The 21414-nt window shown below is 37.0% G+C and overlaps 1 protein-coding gene across 1 annotated transcript in view; it reads right to left on the bottom strand.

The window, feature by feature from the left end:
- The window catches only part of znf638 (zinc finger protein 638), a 76018-nt gene that overhangs the window by 27464 nt on the left and 27140 nt on the right, over positions 1-21414 (bottom strand). The window lies entirely within an intron of this gene.

Below are 21414 nucleotides of genomic sequence, written 5' to 3'. Positions count from 1 at the left end.
GTGTGTGTGTAGGGCGGTGAAATTAACGGAGTTAATTAAGTAGTTACGAGAGGCCTTTCAGTATAATAACGATAATTCACAGGCACTATCTCAATACTCTCTTCAATCAGACCCTACCGACCTGAACCATAGATGAAGCCATTTTAGTTTTCTAGCTTATTTAACAGACAAGAACATTCTAAAAATCTCATGAATGATGCAGCAGTAGAGAACTTCCTGCTCTTAAGAAAACTGACTGTTCTCTTTTGAGTGAAATGCTAATGTATTGTATAACTAAAATTGTAATTCATTTTCTACTGATATTGCATCTTGCTAAATGGTAATTATGACCCACAATGATGTTTATAAAGAGCCATGTTTAAATGTATTTAATATGATTTGATATTCTATAAGTGTGTTGGATAGTCGCATCTTTGGTCTTCTAGAGACCTTCCCTTCCATCTATTTCTATCAATTCACACACACATATGGGCATCGGGGCAGTGGCTTCGGGGTAGAGTGACCGGATGGGAACCGCAAGGTTCCCAGTTCGAACCCGGGCTCCCCCAGAGTTAGTGTCGAAGTGTCCTTGAGCAAGACTCTGAACCCCTAAATGCTTGCATTTGCAGGTTGGGGCCTTGCAGGTTGGGGCCTTGCATGGTTTCCTCTGGCATCGGTGTGAGTGAATGGGTGAATTTACAATCTCTGTAAAGCGCCTTGGATAAAGGCGCTATATAAATGCACCATTTACCTATGTACCATTTATACACACACACACCATGATTAAAATAATCATAAATGTTTACAACACTGATGACAGTGCTGTCAAACACATTTATGAAGCCATCTATGACTATGAAATGAAAAAGATTAATTTGCAACACAATTTTATTCAATGTTGTGGAGGTCCCTGCTTCATCTCTCTCAGATAAGTGCCTGAAAAACATGCTTTAAAAAAATAGAATGGGTGGAAAGTGGGAACACAACATGCATCTCGTATCATTGTGCACAGATGTCAGGCGGCACGACAAGTGTTGGATGGCCATGGAGTCTAGTTGTATCAGTAGTAAGTGCTTACTGTATGCAGATGAGAGGGATTCAATACGTGTGTGTACTGCAGGTCAAGCAGATAAATGTCACTCCTATATAATCTTATAATAACACACACACACACACACACACACACACACACACAATAATCATAAGACAGGGAATGCACGCTCCTACTACATGATGTCTACAATACATGACACTGATAATTCATTCAGTAGTTTGAGCAAGGTCTTATACAGTACCTACTGTAGCTGGAGGTCTAATGGTGCCTCTTGGGAGTTATACACTACCAGAGGTCTTCTGTGTTTTTCAGACCAAGGTCTCATTGGCTGAGAGAGATGAAGCAGGGAACCCACTACATATTGTATAAAAGTATGTTGCAGATTGAACATCTTCATAGATTTCATAGATAGATTCATAGACTTGTTTGACAACACTATCATCAAATGAACGTTTGTTTATTTGTTCACACATTGTATTCTATTAAAATGGGTATTTTCAGACATTTAAACACCTCTCACACTTTGTAAACTTGACCTTTGGCTCTGTACTTGATCTGATCTCTCTCGCCTCTATACTCCAAAGCTCTTTGCCGAAAATAGCCGATCTACAAGCCCAGAACACAGCAAATGTTCCCCACATATAGGGGGCAAAATAAAAAGTTCCTTTCACACAAAACCTTGGCAGCCGCCCCTGTCCCGGACCCCCTGTTGAAGACCCATGTGATACACTACTACTTCTTCATGATCTTCTTTCAAATAACTCATCAACGATTATTTATCAACTCATTTATGATTATTAGCCTACAAAGCCTGACTGGCTTGTATCATTTTGATTCCCTCTCGGGAATGTGCGGTGCCCTACACACACGTGCATGGTTTGCGTGTCTGTATCAGCAGTGGTTGAAAAAGTACTCAATTGTTTTACTTAAGTAAAAGTACCAATACTGCAATATAGAAATACTCCGTTACAAATAAAACTTTAGTAAAAGTACAAAAGTATTGGTATCAAAATGTACTTAAAGTACCAAAAGGAAAAGTACTCATTGTGCACAATGTTCCGTTTCAAGTTTTCAAATGTATAAAAGAATCTTTTGAAAATAGCAGATATACAAGCTCACAATGTATCGCATCGTGACGCATTGTGAGCTTATTGATTGGCTATATTTTCAAATGGCCGAAATGTATACAGGGCTGAAGTGGTTAATAATATATGTTTTGTAATAATAATCAAAATCTACAAAGTAACTAAAGTTTTCAAATAATTGTGGAGTAAAAGTACAATATTTGCCTCCGAGATGTAGTGGAGTAGATGTATTGGAAATGCTCAAGTAAAGTACAAATACCTCAAAATTATATCTAAGTACAGTAAATGTACTTAGTTGCTTTCCACCACTGCATATTGGCGACCCACTGTCTCAAGTTCACACAGTGTATAGTCGACTATCACTGACCACAAGATCAAACTGTACTCTGACCTTATGATTAGATTGATCCTGTAACTGAGTCTAAACATCATGGTCATGGTGACAGCCAGGGGCCACACAAGGCCAACACGCGTACACATTTAGGGCTACTGTATATCTTGCCTCTTATCCCTAAACTTATTTTCCATTTCTCACTATATTGAAAGGCATTTTAAAATAGCTAATCTACAAGCTCACAATGTGTCAATGTAGATCGGCTACTATTTTAAAATGTTTTTCAAGATAGTAAATTATGGCAAATAAGTTTAGGGATAAAGGGTAAGGTGTGTCCAAGATAGGGCCATTAGTCTAGAATCATGTGATCAAGATGCATCAGCCAGATGTTTTATAATTAATATTCCATTCTGCTTAGCAAAGGTTGGCTTCAAAACATTGTGTCAGGGGCCCGTTTAGCAAAGGAATGGCACAAAGCATGAATGCAGCGTCCTACATCTGCCCCAAATTTGGATCACACGAGGGCTTCTTAATTCTCTGAAACAGTCGCAACATTTTTGGCTCAGGGCACTGCTGTAAATAACTTTTTCATCCACGACACCCTGAATTACATTTACATGTACTGTATGTCAAGTATGTAAATCGTTTCCCCTAAAATACAATGTCACAGAGACATTTAGATTGTGTCAAAGTCAAAGGTCATATGTCTCACCTAGACACAGGATCTGACACAAATGATGACCTGAAGGTCAAGATTCAATTGATCCCTTGAGCAAGCAGGCAGACACTCAACTTAATGGTAAGATTTTCAGCTCAGGAAACTGTTCAAATCCGGGCTAGAAGAGACAAGTTACATACTGTAGTGCTGCTTTAGCCTATGTCATTATGGATTTTATGGCTTCATATCAGCAGTGTTGAGAATTAAATCTTGTTTGTTTGTTTACTTATACATTATCTTTGCTGTCATTATATATATATGTTATAATATGTTATAATATATCCGGGCAGGACACGGATATATTTCTACTTGCAAAAAGAGATTTCAACCTTACTATTACTTTGTACTACTAGTACTTTGCAGAGGAAAATATATTTTTAAAAAAACTATGCGAATTGTATTCACATTTATAATAATTATTAAAATAATCATAATAAATTAATAATTTACATTTGGGGGATAGCCTATCTTTCACAATAATAAATGTACTTTTTAATGATAATTTTAATGATCACAAAAAATATTACAAAGGAAAGGAAAGTTACTTTGTTTACCCAGGGTAACTGGACTAAGCTCAATAACTTGTTTACAGCCAGGCCCTGCTCATAGAACATTTCATGGTAGGGGTTCAATGCCTTGTCCAAGGGCACTTCAGCGGAGGTAATTTTAACGTGCCGGTCCGCGGATACGAACTAGCGACCTTCCGATATCAAGACCGCTCCGCAAACCGTTCGGCCACCGCTGCCCCAAACAGACATTTTACTTACTTTTTTGTGAGGAATACCTTCAGGGTTAAAGGTAAAACATTGTTAACATTTCAGTCCAGAGATTTTGAAGTTGTGCCTTTATATGCAAATATCATGACCAATGGCATTGTAAGACTAAACAATAGGACCCAATGATGAAATTAATAATAAATTAAATTAAATTAAATTAAAATAAATTAAAAATTAATAGGACCCCCTATTATGCCCTATGGGATCCGGACCCACTGTTGAGGAGCCATGGATTACGTGGTATAGTTTTTCCAGAAAATTACTGTAGCCAGTTGGAGGACGCACATGGGTTTTCCCACAAACATTGATAGAAGTTGTGCACAACATTAAACATTCATGACCTTGTGCTGAGCTGAGCTATAAAGGCTGAACCATCCTGACCTGTCTGCTACATTTACTCATCGACCTCAGGAGCAAGTGTGACAGTTTAGGATGAAGGCTGCTGTTACTCTGCTGCTGCTCCACCTGGTGGTGCTATTGTGTTTGTCTAGGACTCAGGAAGACGGTCCAGCCGCAGCCGTCGACGCCGGTCCAGCCGTCGACGGCGTAGAGGTATTGCGGATAGAAGTTGACGGTAACATAAACTTTAATATATGTTTTCACTGAGAAGATAATGAATGTCAATCCAATTGTTTGAATTTAATTTTCGATGTTTGACCTCAACCTGTTATATTCACTATGATCTCTGTTGGGTGGAAAGTAAACTATAGGCCTACTAGCCTTAGCTCTGGTCCATAGCCAATGCTTCTATGATTCTGAATCATCATGTTTTCTTAACTGATTACAGTTAGTTACTGATTACATAGTGACTTAATGACAAGTGACAGAACAAAGTTGAATTCATCTCACATAAACTTTTTAATAGATGTTTGTTCTGAAATGTGATTATTTGTAAATATAACAGTGTTATATTATTGTAAATGTTTCGTTTAATGTGTCATTACAGAATTGAAGGATATGGTGGCAAGACTCGTGGATCTTATCAACGAAAGTTACGAAACAACAGGTGAATTAATCTCACGTAAACTCTCAACTTGAATAGTTCTGCTGTGCTGAGGATATCATCCTGTGTATCCAGCCTTTTTCATGTGACCTCACTATTTAAAATTAAATAGTTATATTATTGTAAGAATAGTTATGTATACAGTCTTTCAAGGCATGTACGCCAAACTCTCAGCACAGCATGAACTGATGCACTGTGAGCTTGTATGAATAACATAAATGAAAGTTTTATGAAAACGTGCGTGTGTGTGTGTGTGTGTGTGTGTGTGTGTGTAGGCCTACACACAGCCATGGACGACGTAGAGGAATTGCGTAGAGATGTTCACGGTAACATAAACTTTAATATATGTTTTCACTGAGAAGATAATGAATGTCAATCCAATTGTTTGAATTTTCGATGTTTGACCTCAACCTGTTATATTCACTATGATCTCTGTTGGGTGGAAAGTAAACTATAGGCCTACTAGCCTTAGCTCTGGTCCATAGCCAATGCTTCTATGATTCTGAATCATAGAAGCATTGGCTATGGACCAGAGCTATACTAGCCTAAGATAGACTCTGACTCTCGTAGATGTATTTTATCGTGTCTGAATCAATAAAATACATCTTAGGCTAGGTGAAACCTCATAGGCCTACGTCCAAAACAGTTTGTTTTCTTAACTGATTACAGTTAGTTACTGATTACATCGTGACTTAATGACAAGTGACAGAACAAAGTTGAATTCATCTCACATAAACTTTTTAATAGATGTTTGTTCTGAAATGTGATTATTTGTAAATATAATAGTGTTATATTATTGTAAATGTTTCGTTTAATGTGTCATTACAGAATTGAAGGATATGGTGGCAATTCTCGTGGATCTTAACAACGAAAAAACAACAGGTGAATTAATCTCTCGTAAACTCTCAACTTGAATAGTTCTGCTGTGCTGAGGATATCATCCTGTGTATCCAGCCTTTTTCATGTGACCTCACTATTTAAAATTAAATAGTTATATTATTGTAAGAATAGTTATGTACAGACTTTCAAGGCATGTACGCCAAACTCTCAGCACAGCATGAACTGATGCACTGTGAGCTTGTATGAATAACATAAATGAAAGTTTTATGAAAACGTGTGTGTGTGTGTGTAGGCCTACACAGAGCCATAGACGGTGTAGAGGAATGGCGTAACAAAGTTGACGGTAACATAAACTTTAATATATGTTTTCACTGAGAAGATAATGAATGTCAATCCAATTGTTTGAATTTTCGATGTTTGACCTCAACCTGTTATATTCACTATGATCTCTGTTGGGTGTAAAGTAAACTATAGGCCTACTAGCCTTAGCTCTGGTCCATAGCCAATGCTTCTATGATTCTGAATCATAGAAGCATTGGCTATGGACCAGAGCTATACTAGCCTAAGATAGACTGACTCTCGTAGATGTATTTTATCGTGTCTGAATCAATAAAATACATCTTAGGCTAGGTGAAACCTCATAGGCCTACGTCCAAAACAGTTTGTTTTCTTAACTGATTACAGTTAGTTACTGATTACATCGTGACTTAATGACAAGTGACAGAACAAAGTTGAATTCATCTCACAAACTTATTAATAGATGTTTCTGTTCTGAAATGTGATTATTTGTAAATATAATAGTGTTATATTATTGTAAATGTTTCGTTTAATGTGTCATTACAGAATTGCAGGATATGGCGACACGACTCAGGTATTTTATCGAGAAAACAGGTGAATTAATCTCACGTAAACTCTCAACTTGAATAGTTCTGCTGTGCTGAGGATATCATCCTGTGTATCCAGCCTTTTTCATGTGACCTCACTATTTAAAATTAAATAGTTATATTATTGTAAGAATAGTTATGTACAGTCTTTCAAGGCATGTACGCCAAACTCTCAGCACAGCATGAACTGATGCACTGTGAGCTTGTATGAATAACATAAATGAAAGTTTTATGAAAACGTGTGTGTGTGTGTGTGTGTGTGTGTGTGTGTGTGTGTGTGTGTGTGTGTGTGTGTGTGTGTGTGTGTGTGTGTGTGTGTGTGTAGGCCCACACACAACCATGGACGACGTAGAGGAATTGCGTAGAGATGTTCACGGTAACATAAACTTTAATATATGTTTTCACTGAGAAGATAATGAATGTCAATCCAATTGTTTGAATTTTCGATGTTTGACCTCAACCTGTTATATTCACTATGATCTCTGTTGGGTGGAAAGTAAACTATAGGCCTACTAGCCTTAGCTCTGGTCCATAGCCAATGCTTCTATGATTCTGAATCATAGAAGCATTGGCTATGGACCAGAGCTATACTAGCCTAAGATAGACTGACTCTCGTAGATGTATTTTATCGTGTCTGAATCAATAAAATACATCTTAGGCTAGGTGAAACCTCATAGGCCTACGTCCAAAACAGTTTGTTTTCTTAACTGATTACAGTTAGTTACTGATTACATCGTGACTTAATGACAAGTGACAGAACAAAGTTGAATTAATCTCACATAAACTTTTTAATAGATGTTTGTTCTGAAATGTGATTATTTGTAAATATAATAGTGTTATATTATTGTAAATGTTTCGTTTAATGTGTCTACAGAATTGCGGCAAAGGGTGGCACGTCTCGTGGATGTTATCAAGGGTAAAATAGGTGAATTAATCTCACGTAAACTTTCAACTTGAATAGTTCTGCTGTGCTGAGGATATCATCCTGTGTATCCAGCCTTTTTCATGTGACCTCACTATTTAAAATTAAATAGTTATATTATTGTAAGAATAGTTATGTACAGACTTTCAAGGCATGTACGCCAAACTCTCAGCACAGCATGAACTGATGCACTGTGAGCTTGTATGAATAACATAAATGAAAGGTTTATGAAAACGTGTGTGTGTGTGTGTGTGTGTGTGTGTGTGTGTGTGTGTGTGTGTGTGTGTGTGTGTGTGTGTAGACCTACAAACAGCCATAGACGGTGTAAAGGAATTGCGTAGCGAAGTTGACGGTAACATAAACTTTAATATATGTTTTCACTGAGAAGATAATGAATGTCAATCCAATTGTTTGAATTTTCGATGTTTGACCTCAACCTGTTATATTCACTATGATCTCTGTTGGGTGTAAAGTAAACTATAGGCCTACTAGCCTTAGCTCTGGTCCATAGCCAATGCTTCTATGATTCTGAATCATAGAAGCATTGGCTATGGACCAGAGCTATACTAGCCTAAGATAGACTGACTCTCGTAGATGTATTTTATCGTGTCTGAATCAATAAAATACATCTTAGGCTAGGTGAAACCTCATAGGCCTACGTCCAAAACAGTTTGTTTTCTTAACTGATTACAGTTAGTTACTGATTACATCGTGACTTAATGACAAGTGACAGAACAAAGTTGAATTCATCTCACATAAACTTTTTAATAGATGTTTCTGTTCTGAAATGTGATTATTTGTAAATATAATAGTGTTATATTATTGTAAATGTTTCGTTTAATGTGTCATTACAGAATTGAAGAAAATAGTGGCAATTCTCGTGGATCGTATCGACGAAACAACAGGTGAATTAATCTCACGTAAACTCTCAACTTGAATAGTTCTGCTGTGCTGAGGATATCATCCTGTGTATCCAGCCTTTTTCATGTGACCTCACTATTTAAAATTAAATAGTTATGTTATTGTAAGAATAGTTATGTACAGTCTTTCAAGGCATGTACGCCAAACTCTCAGCACAGCATGAACTGATGCACTGTGAGCTTGTATGAATAACATAAATTAAAGTTTTATGAAAGAGTGTGTGTGTGTGTGTGTGTGTGTGTGTGTGTGTGTGTGTGTGTGTGTGTGTGTGTGTGTAGGCCCACACACAGCCATGGACGACATAGAGGATATGCGTAGAGATGTTCACGGTAACATAAACTTTAATATACGTTTTCACTGAGAAGATAATGAATGTCAATCCAATTGTTTGAATTTTCGATGTTTGACCTCAACCTGTTATATTCACTATGATCTCTGTTGGGTGGAAAGTAAACTATAGGCCTACTAGCCTTAGCTCTGGTCCATAGCCAATGCTTCTATGATTCTGAATCATAGAAGCATTGGCTATGGACCAGAGCTATACTAGCCTAAGATAGACTGACTCTCGTAGATGTATTTTATCGTGTCTGAATCGATAAAATACATCTTAGGCTAGGTGAAACCTCATAGGCCTACGTCCAAAACAGTTTGTTTTCTTAACTGATTACAGTTAGTTACTGATTACATCGTGACTTAATGACAAGTGACAGAACAAAGTTGAATTCATCTCACATAAACTTTTTAATAGATGTTTGTTCTGAAATGTGATTATTTGTAAATATAATAGTGTTATATTATTGTAAATGTTTCGTTTAATGTGTCATTACAGAATTGAAGGATATAGTGGCAATTCTCGTGGATCTTATCAACGAAACAACAGGTGAATTAATCTCACGTAAACTTTCAACTTGAATAGTTCTGCTGTGCTGAGGATATCATCCTGTGTATCCAGCCTTTTTCATGTGACCTCACTATTTAAAATTAAATAGTTATATTATTGTAAGAATAGTTATGTACAGTCTTTCAAGGCATGTACGCCAAACTCTCAGCACAGCATGAACTGATGCACTGTGAGCTTGTATGAATAACATAAATGAAAGTTTTATGAAAACGTGTGTGTGTGTGTGTGTGTGTGTGTGTGTGTGTGTGTGTGTGTGTGTGTGTGTGTGTGTGTAGGCCTACACAGAGCCATAGACGGTGTAGACTCAGAGGAATTGCGTAGAGAAGTTGACGGTAACATAAACTTTAATATATGTTTTCACTGAGAAGATAATGAATGTCAATCCAATTGTTTGAATTTTCGATGTTTGACCTCAACCTGTTATATTCACTATGATCTCTGTTGGGTGGAAAGTAAACTATAGGCCTACTAGCCTTAGCTCTGGTCCATAGCCAATGCTTCTATGATTCTGAATCATAGAAGCATTGGCTATGGACCAGAGCTATACTAGCCTAAGATAGACTCTGACTCTCGTAGATGTATTTTATCGTGTCTGAATCAATAAAATACATCTTAGGCTAGGTGAAACCTCATAGGCCTACGTCCAAAACAGTTTGTTTTCTTAACTGATTACAGTTAGTTACTGATTACATCGTGACTTAATGACAAGTGACAGAACAAAGTTGAATTCATCTCACATAAACTTTTTAATAGATGTTTCTGTTCTGAAATGTGATTATTTGTAAATATAATAGTGTTATATTATTGTAAATGTTTCGTTTAATGTGTCATTACAGAATTGAAGAAAATAGTGGCAATTCTCGTGGATCGTATCGACGAAACAACAGGTGAATTAATCTCACGTAAACTCTCAACTTGAATAGTTCTGCTGTGCTGAGGATATCATCCTGTGTATCCAGCCTTTTTCATGTGACCTCACTATTTAAAATTAAATAGTTATATTATTGTAAGAATAGTTATGTACAGTCTTTCAAGGCATGTACGCCAAACTCTCAGCACAGCATGAACTGATGCACTGTGAGCTTGTATGAATAACATAAATGAATGTTTTATGAAAACGTGTGTGTGTGTGTGTGTGTGTGTGTGTGTGTGTGTGTGTGTGTGTGTGTGTGTGTGTGTGTGTGTGTGTGTGTGTAGGCCTACACACACCCATGGACGACGTAGAGGTTTGGCGTAGCGAAGTTGACGGTAACATAAACTTTAATATATGTTTTCACTGAGAAGATAATGAATGTCAATCCAATTGTTTGACTTTTCGATGTTTGACCTCAACCTGTTATATTCACTATGATCTCTGTTGGGTGGAAAGTAAACTATATGCCTACTAGCCTTAGCTCTGGTCCATAGCCAATGCTTCTATGATTCTGAATCATAGAAGCATTGGCTATGGACCAGAGCTATACTAGCCTAAGATAGACTCTGACTCTCGTAGATGTATTTTATCGTGTCTGAATCAATAAAATACATCTTAGGCTAGGTGAAACCTCATAGGCCTACGTCCAAAACAGTTTGTTTTCTTAACTGATTACAGTTAGTTACTGATTACATCGTGACTTAATGACAAGTGACAGAACAAAGTTGAATTAATCTCACATAAACTTTTTAACCCATTCTGACCTGAGATCAGATTCATACGAGGTTTCCACTGGACACACACTGGTCTGATTAACCCATTCTGACCTGAGATCAGATTCTAAAAATGTCAGTCGCTCTTCGATTTTTCAAAAATAGCAGACCTACAAGCTCGTATCGCGCCACTCGGTGGCGCGATATGAGCTGGTAGATCTGCTATTTTTCAATAGCTAAAGCATAACATGATGCCGACACCAAAATGGGTGCCCGGTCAGAATGGGTTAATAGATGTTTCTGTTCTGAAATGAGATTATTTGTAAATATAATAGTGTTATATTATTGTAAATGTTTCGTTTAATGTGTCATTACAGAATTGCGGCAAAGGGTGGCAAGTCTCGTGCATGTTATCAAGGGAAAAATAGGTGAATTAATCTCACGTAAACTTTCAACTTGAATAGTTCTGCTGTGCTGAGGATATCATCCTGTGTATCCAGCCTTTTTCATGTGACCTCACTGTTTAAAATTAAATAGTTATATTATTGTAAGAATAGTTATGTACAGTCTTTCAAGGCATGTACGCCAAACTCTCAGCACAGCATGAACTGATGCACTGTGAGCTTGTATGAATAACATAAATGAAAGTTTTATGAAAACGTGTGTGTGTGTGTGTGTGTGTGTGTGTGTGTGTGTGTGTGTAGGCCTACAAACAGCCATAGACGGTGTAAAGGAATTGCGTAGCGAAGTTGACGGTAACATAAACTTTAATATACGTTTTCACTGAGAAGATAATGAATGTCAATCCAATTGTTTGAATTTTCGATGTTTGACCTCAACCTGTTATATTCACTATGATCTCTGTTGGGTGGAAAGTAAACTATAGGCCTACTAGCCTTAGCTCTGGTCCATAGCCAATGCTTCTATGATTCTGAATCATAGAAGCATTGGCTATGGACCAGAGCTATACTAGCCTAAGATAGACTCTGACTCTCGTAGATGTATTTTATCGTGTCTGAATCAATAAAATACATCTTAGGCTAGGTGAAACCTCATAGGCCTACGTCCAAAACAGTTTGTTTTCTTAACTGATTACAGTTAGTTACTGATTACATCGTGACTTAATGACAAGTGACAGAACAAAGTTGAATTCATCTCACAAACTTTTTAATAGATGTTTCTGTTCTGAAATGTGATTATTTGTAAATATAATAGTGTTATATTATTGTAAATGTTTCGTTTAATGTGTCATTACAGAATTGCGGCAAAGCGTGGCAAGTCTCGTGGGTGTTATCGAGGAAACAACAGGTGAATTAATCTCACGTAAACTCTCAACTTGAATAGTTCTGCTGTGCTGAGGATATCATCCTGTGTATCCAGCCTTTTTCATGTGACCTCACTATTTAAAATTAAATAGTTATATTATTGTAAGAATAGTTATGTACAGTCTTAGCCTTAGCTCTGGTCCATAGCCAATGCTTCTATGATTCTGAATCATAGAAGCATTGGCTATGGACCCAGGGCTCCAGACTAACTTTTTCACAGGTAGCACTGGTGCCACCTACCTTTTCATTTGGTAGCGCCACCAGAAATTAGGTAGCACCATTTTTGTCGTGGTATTATTACATTATCTTATCATGCCCCCACATCGGGCGCCATTTATTTTTTTAGTGGTTTCCACCATTAAAGGTTTGAATCATAAAAACCCCTACAAAGGTCACTGTGTGAAAAACAGCAACCTACCTGGTTATACTTCAAAACACTGTAGATGGTTACTTTGAACCCAACACAAAGTCACTCAGTCAATAAAGGCAATATTTATATTCCACACACAGAAAGTCAGTTTAAGGTTTTGTGTTGAAAATTAAATGCAGTCCAAACCTTTGGGATTAATAAAGTGACAATTTGTACAATATCCCATTACCATTATCCAAATTAATTCCTTATTATAATATTTTTACATTTTGGAAAAAATCTTTTGCAATGTGAAATGCCACCGAATTCTTAATCCTTTTCCTTGTCTTCATGGGCCAAGTTGGCCAACTTGTGAAAGCTGCTTACTTTTATTGTGAAGACAAAAGTTTCTAAATGCTCTCAGAGCCTGCATAACTCCGTGTGCTGAAAATAGCTGATCTACAAGCTCACAACATGTCGCGGACGCGACGCGTTGTGAGCTTGTAGATCAGCTATTTTCAGCACACACTTTGTACGACGAAGAATAAATCAGGCATCAGTGCTCTTCACTCACTGGCAGGTAGATTAATGTATTTTGTTGGCCGATCATCATGTATGGACACAGGCTACCTCCTCGATGCAAACATAACAAGCTTTGGAAGCTATTTTTCGTGGCACATTATATGTTTAATCAAACAACAAGTTTACCTCCTCACTTATTGTTTGGGTCGGGAGCTTACAGCCTATGGTCGGGAGTCGGCTGTCTGTGTAGATCATGACTTATCATCATGCAGTTAGATATGCGCGCTGCGCTCCAGTGAAATTGTACAGCTGAGAAAGATTAGTTAATTTGTGTCGGATAAACTGCGTTCAGACCTGAATATATATTCTCCTCGGTTCGTCCCGTTTGTACTGCGGCAGGTCGCGCTGTGCCTGTTTGCGCAATTATCGTCTTTGCGTTGACTTTGCAGGCAGGCAGAGAGAGAGAAAGAGAGGGGATTCGATTGAGCCAAAAGAAAGTAATACTTTATTATCGCACTACTAATAGCCGCCCGGCGCCCGTGCCTCAGTGTTGAGACGGAGTAAAAATAAATAAATAAACGGATCGTTTTTCTTTCTTTTTTTCGCACATTTCCAAGTATCACCGGTGCGACCTCATTAAATTTTAAGTATCACCATAAGAAATTAAGTCGCATATGCGACCTAATAGGTCGCACGCTGGAGCCCTGTATGGACCAGAGCTATACTAGCCTAAGATAGACTCTGACTCATCGTAGATGTATTTTATCGTGTCAGATTCGATAAAATACATCTTAGGCTAGGTGGAAACCTCATACGTCCAAAACAGTTTGTTTTCTTAACTGATTACAGACAGTTACTGATTACATCATGACTTAATGACAAGTGTTGGGCCTGTAGACAGAACAAAGTTGAATTCATCTCACATAAAACTTTTAATAGATTCTGTTCTAGATTAGGCCTATGTGTAGCGAGTCTTTTTTGACATGTGACTATTTGTAAATATAATAGTGTTATATTATTGTAAATGTATCGTTTAATACTTTAATGTGTCATTACAGAATTGCGGGGTTTGGTGATGCTACTCGTGAGGATGGCCGTGGTCGAGCCCGAATTCGGAATACCATATGTAACAGGTAAACTTTAAACTTGAATAGTTCTTCTGTGCTGAGGATATCATCCTGTGTATCCAGCCTTTTTCATGTGACCTCATTTAAAAAAATTAAATAGTTATATTATTGTAAGAATAGTTATGTATACAGTCTTTCAAGGCATATGTACGCCAAACTCTCAGCACAGCATGAACTGATGCACTGTGAGCTTGTGAACTGTGAACGTGTGTGTGTAGGCCTATACACATGTCCTTCTCAAACATTTGAATATCGGGTTAAAGTTCATTTTCTTCCATATAATTCATAAAGTGAAACCTTCATATATTCTAGAATGCATTGTGCATGACTGAAATATTTTAAACCTTTTTTTTTTCATCTTGATGATTCTGGCATAGGCCTACAGCTCATTAAAATAAAATAAAATCCTATAATATTCGAATATTTTATGAGACCACTATAGTCTAGGGTTAGGGGAAGTGGAATAAAAAGGAATATATATTTATTCCAGCCCAGTAATCAGTCTCTCCACCTCAGAACAAAGAAACAACCGATAATACCAAATACAAACAGAACGACACAAATTCTAATTATGGCTGGCCATAACAACAAAAAAACCATTTATAATACAGAAATGTCGACCTTCTAAAAAGTATGTTAATTTATGCACTCAATACGTGGTGGTCTGGGCTACTTTTAAACAAATTATTTCATCAATGGGGCATGGCATGGAGATGATAAACCTGTAGCACTGTTGATGAATTATGCTTTGATAGCAGCTTTAAACTAATTTGTATTGTTGAATCTGTAGTGTCTCACACCTTCCTCTTGACAATAAAACATTCTCTGTGGGGTTCAGGTCAGGCCAGTTGGCAGTACAAGTACACACCAATTACTAGTAGTTTTGGCACTGTGGGCAGGTGCCATCTGCCAAATGCTGCTGGAAAAGGAAATCAGTATATCCATAAAGCTTGTCAACATACGGAAGCACACAGTGCCACACAGGCCAATTGGCCTGACCTGAACCCCACAGAGAATCTAGGTTGTCAAGAGGAAGGTGTGAAACAGTATATTCAACAATACAAATAGTTTAAAGCTGCTATCAAAGCAAATTTGGGCTTCCATAACACCTCAACAGTGCCACAGGCTTATCGCCTCTATTCCACGCCCCATTGATGAAATAATTTGTTTAAAAGTAGCCCAGACCACATATTGAGTGCATATACTTTTCAGATGGTCGACATTTCTGTATTATAAATGTTTTTTAATGGTCTCATAAAATATTCTAATATTTTGAGATAAGATTTATTTTTATTTTCATGAGCTGTAGGCCTATGCCGTGTGTGTGTGTGTGTGTGTGTGTGTGTGTGTGTGTGTGTGTGTGTGTGTGTATATACATATATATTTAAGTTAAATCTGACTTGCAGTGCAGACTCCCTGTTACTCCCATGTATTTTTCAGAATGGACAAAATTATTATTTTTCAATACAGAGTGAGATTATATCGACATCGGTTATATATATTATATATATATATATATATATATAACTATATATATATATATATATATATAACTGATGTAATAATTTTGTCCATTCTGAAAAATACATGTAACAGGGTGTCTGCACTGCAAGTCAGATTTAACTTAAATACCTATATATTTAATATTGTGAGCTTGTAGATCTGTTCAAGCTGTTACTTTGGGCTTTGGACCGATTAATTAATCGGTCTGATTGATTAACCGAACCGATTAATCTACAAACCGTCCGATACCGATGCGTTTGCCGATTAATCTCCCATCACACACACACATATATATATATATATATATATATATATATATATATATATATATATATCATACTTTCCCGGTTTTAGTAGGTTAAATATTTTACTTTATATTTAAAACTGATTTTTTTTTTTTTTTTTCAGGTTGGGAATGGGAATGTCTTAGAACATGGTACTTTAACTGTGGTATGACGGCTGTGTCGGATGCACCACCCTGTTTACGGAGTGAATCATGCCCCCCCCCCCCCCCCCTTGAAACCTGAATGAGGCCCCTGGCTGGCTGGCTGGCTGGCTGTGGCTCATACACAGGGAATGAAGATGCCCTTCATTGACTGTACCAAATTACAAATTACAAATTGTCTAACCACTACTGCAAGTACAAAATGAGAAAAGAAGGATACAGGTCAATAATGGAAGACAACAAAAATAAATAAATAAAATAAAACACTACTATTGTACCCTACAATATATTTTGTAACCTATAGTTTGTCACTCTCTATAGTTTTATATATAGTGTCAAACTCTATAGTTTTCCTCACTCTCTTGAATGAATGGTTGTATGGTGTATTCTAAAAGGGATACAATTATAATGGTAGAAGGTCAAAAATATTGAAAACTAAATCTATTGTAAAATGTATTTTACTTTTTTGTTTACCTCTACACCAATCCACTGTTCCAAAAATAGCTGATCTACAAGCTCAAAACGCCTAGCTGCAAGGCGTTTTGAGCTTGTAGATCAGCGACATGTGGCTAATGTTCCCCTCAGAATAGGATTAGGGTTTAAGTAAAATTTACTGTACTATACTTAAATACAATGTTGTTTTTTTTTACTTTACTGGAGTATTTCCCCTTAGATTAGAACCACTGTTCTGAAATCTAAGAGTTTTATGAAAAAACATTGCTATTGCGAAAAAAAGAAAAAAATCCAATTTTAGTGTGTTCACTGTTGAATATGTTATCTTTAAATTATAGGGGTCTTGTTTCCATTGTGATCCATACTCAATGCATCAATAAAAAAAACAGAAACCCCCTCAACAAAAAGATTATAATTTATAACTGAAAGTTTTATTTAAATACAATATACTAACTAGCCTACCTATAATCCCACAGATTACATTACTTTTCCATTATCAAAGATTTTGTTTAATGTGAAAAGTCCTCAAATTCAGATGAATCCAGGCTGTATCCTATATTAAAATTGCCTAATAAGTGGATGGTGGGTGGTCATCTGGACCTATAGCAGTGTTTAACATTTCCATTGGTGGAAAGTAACTAAGAACATTTACTCAAGTACTGTATTTATGTAAGTGTATATAGGTACTTTTACTTTACTGTCTGGAGTATTTGCCATTTTCAATTATTTTACTTCTACTCCACTACATCAAGGTTTCTTCGACTATGCATGCACCTCTTGGTGGTATCAGGTATGGTCGCCCCAAAACCATTTCTGCCGACCTCACGCCAACCACTCAGTGAAGCGGTTCTTGTATTCTTTATTTGACTGAGAATAAGGTTAGAAATAAGTTCATGCATAGTCGAAGAAACCTTATATTAACCTTGATGTAGTGGAGTAGTAAACAGCATGTGAAGTAACTGTAAGGCACGTCACGTGTAGGCTATATATTTGTACATTTGTATGGTGTTTCATACACTAAAGGCAATTCAATGTGCTTTACAAAAATGCATAAAAGAGGCATTTACAAGACATATTAGACATTAAAAATCACATAAAAAAATGAAAGTGGCCTAGAATAATGCCATGTAATTTTTCCTCACTAGAATGGAAAAGCCACCAGGCAATATAGTGCTTCTCAACTAGGTGGTCCAGGGACCACCAGGGGTCCACGTGGGTCTGTAACTCAGAGTGTATACGTAACCAACTGGACCCTTATACGGGTAAATTTGGTAACATTTGTACCCCATCAGCTACACTGATACATTTACAGTGTAAATAATGATTGGGATCCCCGAGATAAAAGAACAATCATATTAAATGGGGGTACGTCATCTAATCAATCAAATGAAAAGGGATGAGAATCTATAGTGTAGGCTACATACAGACTGATGTTCTGTGATTGTGAATGTATTCTTTTGCAGTAGGCTATTGCAGTTGGAAAGTAATTTAGTACACTTAGTTAAGTACAACTTTGAGTGTAGTGTTGTACTTTTCTTGAATATTTCCATTTTAGTTTTGTTTTTAGTTCAATGTTTGTATTAAAATGCCATTGACAATAAAGTGAATTGAATGTTTGTTTTGTCTCAATGTTTGTTTTACATCATGTTGTAAGATGATAAGAGCGCCCCTCACTTCACATGGGTGTGATTTTTATACTTCAGATATTTCTACTCCACCGGAAGAAAATATAGTACTTTTTACTCCACTACAATTGCTCAGCCTAACTTTGATTAGACAAACATAACTGATAAATGATGTTGTATTATGTTAATCTACCCTGCGCATACATTTATTAAAATAAGACCCCTTTTTACCAACGGCAGCATTGATTGATTGAATATTTTAACCGTTTGCAGAATCTACATCTTCTAGATTCTACAGCTATATAGTTGAAGTACAAGCTCACAAGCTTTGTTGTGAATTTGTAGATTGGCTATTTTCAGCAAATATTAGCCCCAGAATAGGAATGCAAGGGTTTGAGTGGTGCTGGCTAATTTAGACAGTGAGTGTACAAATGGTAACCAAATGGACCAAAGTGTGTGTTTGCTGCTACTCTTTCAACGCCTGTGAAGAAAAGAAGCAGGTTTTTCCCACCATAAAAGGAACAACAACTGCTGCAATTTCCATAGCATGTTGTTGGCCTGTTGCTAAAATAGCTGAAAGTATTGGAACAGGCAATTACAAATTTACAATCACAAATAACACGGAAGAGACATGCTTCTGATGGGAAAGCGCCTCTTCTGAGAGGGTTTCTTTAGACTTTGAAGGCCCACAAGTATGTGGAAGAGCAGGGGTGAAACCCCACGTCTTCACCCCCACACAGGATGTGAGGGTTCCCTCACAGCCGAACTAACTGCATGTCTCTGGAAGTCAAAGCGTGTGTTCACTCACTTCAAAGCAGAGGTGGGGGAGTAATGACTTACGTTTACTCGGATACATTAATTTAACCACTTAAACCTCCTATATACTTAGTTGACCGGAGTCCCCCAGGACTTTATATATGCGCATGCATAAAGTGAGTGGCAAATCGAGTGGCACAGTTAGTGCCACAGTAAGTTTAACGTTGTTTAACCCCTGGGCTACAATTAACGGAAAAAACGGATTATTGCTAAAAATACAAACCTCCCGTTCACGGAATTAACGGAATGTCAATAAATGTCAGTTATCTAGGGTTCAACGGAGCAAAAATTAGTATTTTTTCGCTAATATCCCTAATGTTGGTTGTAATTTACACTAGCAATGAAAAAAATAAATAAAAACATCTGTTCAAACCACCAGATCTTTCTATTAATGTGAAAATGATGAATAAAAAATATGCCAATTTGTTACCTAAACAAAAAAATTGGGATTGGTAGTCCTAGGGTTAATGCAATCAGATATATGAATTTTCTGTTAGGAATAGGACGTAAGGGATTTCAAGGCCAGAAAGTATTTTTTGCCACTCGGTAGGAGTTCACGCATTACTTTCGGGAATGATGATGATGTCAAGTGCTGCAAGTGCATACCCTCTAAGACAGCGGTTTTCAACCAGTGGTCCGGGGACCACCAGTGGGCCTTGAGGGGGTTCCAGGTGGTCCCCAGCTGAATGATGTACAGTTGGTAACGACCCTTATATTATTAGATCTTTAACTCTTGAGAGCATAAATTGGAAACCAAATGGACCTGTACGGGTACATATTGTTAAACATCTGCATTACTTAATTTACAAAAAGTCTACACAACTCCAGAATGTAGAGGAATTCTTGTTTTGATCAACGTTTGCCAACAGCCTGGAATTGTGAATTTGACAAAATCTTTATCCAACGATAACAAAATATTCTTTTGTTTTTGAGTCAGAGAGGCTAAATCTCATTATCAAATGGTGGTCCGTGGATCAATGTTAAATAAATAATGGGCCTCGATATGAAAAGGGTTGAAAACCACTGCTCTAAGAGATCCCTCCAAATATACTCAAAAATAACCGATCTACAAAGTCACCATTTTTTTTTAATGGCTAAAATATAGGCTAATAAGTAAGGCTGCATGATATATCGAACATGTACCTTCATCAGAGTGGAGAATATAAGTATAAATCAAGTTGAGCAAAGCCACTTCTCTGCCCCTCTCTCTAACAGACACAGTTAACGATCGCTTGTTAAATGCCTGCCAGACAGACAATCAGATGAAATGAAGGCAGGTGTAGGTTAGAGTGTAGACTAGTGAACTGAACATGTTCTCTTTATATCAAGTACTTCATACCAGCCCCTTATGGAACTACTTCTCCCAAAATCCAAATGGATTTCATTTTCCATCCTGAATGGCAGTAACTAGCATACAATGAGAACTGAGAAGATCTTCACAAAGGTTTACTCATCAAAACTGATTATAAAACTGTAACCATCAAAGCATGCACTCAACATATAATGGTTATGTGACCATGGCATGTGCATAATATAAAATATTATGAGTTTTATCTGATATTGATTAATATGGGGTTCAATGAATCGATTATTAATCGGCAGAGCTGTCGACTATTGTCAACATATTCCCCAATTTCCACTGAGATTATGGGGTGAATGAATGTGGCCAGACCCATCTTCTCTTTCTGTCATAGTGACATTGTCCTGCATCAGATCATGTCCAAATCAGGTTCTCCAATCTCCAGTTTTTTGAAGATATTTTGAGTGGTGCAACCACTCCCTTACGGAGCTATGTGTGTGGCTGGCTGGGTCTGAGCACTATGTGTGTGGCTTGCTGGCTGGCTGGGTCTGAGCACTATTACAATTTACAATTTAGGCATTTAGCAGACGCTCTTAATCCAGAGCGATTTACAATAAGCAAGAACAAAAGCATGGGAATACATCACAAAAAAGCATTTATCATAAAACATGCGTAAGCTAAGAAAGTAACAGTGGAATATCTATATTATGAGACTATACATATAAACTATATATATATACTACTATGCTATACATGTACTATGGCGTGCTATGACTATATACAATGCAATTATAGTGCTGTCTACATAACATGCTATAAGTCTGTATCAGATGCTATCTAAGTCTACAGAAATGCTATCTAAGGGGGTAGGGTAAGTGCTATGGGCCATGATGGAGTCTAAAAAGG

The sequence above is a fragment of the Protomyctophum parallelum genome, assembly GCF_964188405.1.
Source record: "Protomyctophum parallelum genome assembly, chromosome: 18".
Taxonomy (NCBI): domain Eukaryota; kingdom Metazoa; phylum Chordata; class Actinopteri; order Myctophiformes; family Myctophidae; genus Protomyctophum; species Protomyctophum parallelum.
Note: the sequence above shows the minus strand (reverse complement) of the source record. Positions and strands in the feature narration are given on the sequence as shown.